Below are 2091 nucleotides of genomic sequence, written 5' to 3'. Positions count from 1 at the left end.
CGCTTGTGTATTGAAGTATTTTCTGTGTATTTCAATGGTAAGTTCAGTTTCTATTTAACATTGATCCAGATGAACATCAAGACCAGTGGTTTTGTTGTTGACGCGAGGCCTGAACGGGCTTCTCTTGTGGTTGCCTTCTTTGTGCGACTTGAAGCAACCACCAGACTATGACCATTATTTTTTATGATGTTATATTCTTTTTGGGGAGTACACGAGTTTGCTTCTACAATCAGAATTACATATTCAGGGGCAATCAAAATTTGTATTCCCATCAGAATTCAAACGTAGCATAATTGGGCCAGAATCTTTCATTGAGGCTAGATGTTTGACAGCTTCATATATTGGGGGATCTGATGTGTTGTACCAGTATTGGAGTGGCAGACCATATGTTAGCCTCCTAGGCTTCTTTCAGTGAAAGAATTTCATTCCATAAAACCAATCATCCACTGACAGATAATATTTGTTCTGAGCAGATTATTACACCCTCCGTAAGGAAATATAAGAGTGTTTAGTATTTCTTTACAGAGGGAGTAGCAACCAACAATGAAATAAGGAGTATGTCATTAAAAAATACACTCCAATGTGTTGTGTATTGGGTCATGACACTAGCTTTTTTTAGAAAAGGAGGATAACCTCCGGCTTCTGCATCAGTCGATGCATGCAGCCATATTATTAAAAAAGCGTAACAAAGTCTCACAATCCAAGTAAGCTCAAAATCTTAGCAAAAAAGGAAAAAATAAATCTGTAAAGCGCCACATCTGGCAAGATAGCGCCACATCCGGCGATAAAGAATAGACTACGATGCCTACACAACTAGCCTATTATTAGCTCACCATCCAAGTCGGCTGAAGATAGCCCGTGCTACCGTCTCCCAGCGGTTGCACCCACTAACCATAAGCTCCATGTAGTCCGCATGAGTAAGTAACGACCACATACGGATACAGGATGTACCTCTGTAGATAACCTACAAAAAATTAGTGAATTTTGTTCCATTAAAATCATATCATTTCTAGTGTTTCATATAGCCCATAATAATGCACATATCAATATTCAAATATGTTTAGCTATATGTATATCTACTCCATTAAGCCACGTCCCAAATAACGTGTTTATGCTCATTGGAGGATGGACGTTGAAAGCTATATGAACAGACAATGTTGCAAGTGGGCACTTGAGAAAGCGGTGTTTAATCGTTTCGTTTTGATCACAAAAATAGCACCTGGGGTTACCAACCCAATTCCTTTTCATCAGATTATCTTTGGTCAAGATGACTCCTTTGTGGACGAACCACATAAAGATCTTGATGTGGAGTGGAACTTTAATCTTCCATATGTGCAACGACCTCGACAATGGCCCGGAATCAATTAAGTCCAAATACATGGATTTAACAGAGAATAATCAGCACCAGCCACCCTCCGTAAGACATTAACTTGCCCTTCTAGCAGCTTAATCTTCTTTCAAATATATCTTCTATACATTTCCATTCTTTGTTCGCTAACCGTCTATGATGAATTACGATCCCTATATAATTAAAAGGTAAGGATCCCATTTCACAACCGAACAAGTTTCTGTAATTGTCTTGTTCTTCTTTAACTCTACCAAAGTAGAACATTTCGCTTTAATGAATTTGATTTTGAGCCCAGACAGTTGCTCAAAAAGGAATAAAATAAGCTTCATATTCCTAGCTTTTGCAAGGGTCATGACACTAGCTGACATACCTCCCACGCCAACTCAATAATCCACTTTCCACTTCCATTCCATATAAGCCTCTGCCACAAGCAACACTACATGTATTTGCCCTCATGCCGCCCTCAATTGCCCCCCACCCCCCGTCCCCTTTTGTGTTCTAGCATCTAGCTTTCTCCCCCATGACGAGGACGATCAAAAGGATGGAGTAGGCTGGGCCAACCACTTTAATGAAGAAGGTTTGGAAGGGTGGCTGGTGTCACAGGTAATATGGCAAGGCACCAGTGACACTCTGACGGGAGGTTGTAAGCATGTTAACAACCATGCTGAAGAAATTTACTTTTATACTTTAATGTAATATCATTTGTTTTGGCTACTATTAATTCTTGCTTACATTTTTGTTGT

The sequence above is a fragment of the Triticum dicoccoides genome, chromosome 7B, assembly GCF_002162155.2.
Source record: "Triticum dicoccoides isolate Atlit2015 ecotype Zavitan chromosome 7B, WEW_v2.0, whole genome shotgun sequence".
NCBI lineage: Eukaryota > Viridiplantae > Streptophyta > Magnoliopsida > Poales > Poaceae > Triticum > Triticum dicoccoides.
The sequence above is the reverse complement of the archived record's forward strand: the minus strand, read 5'-3'. Positions refer to the sequence as shown.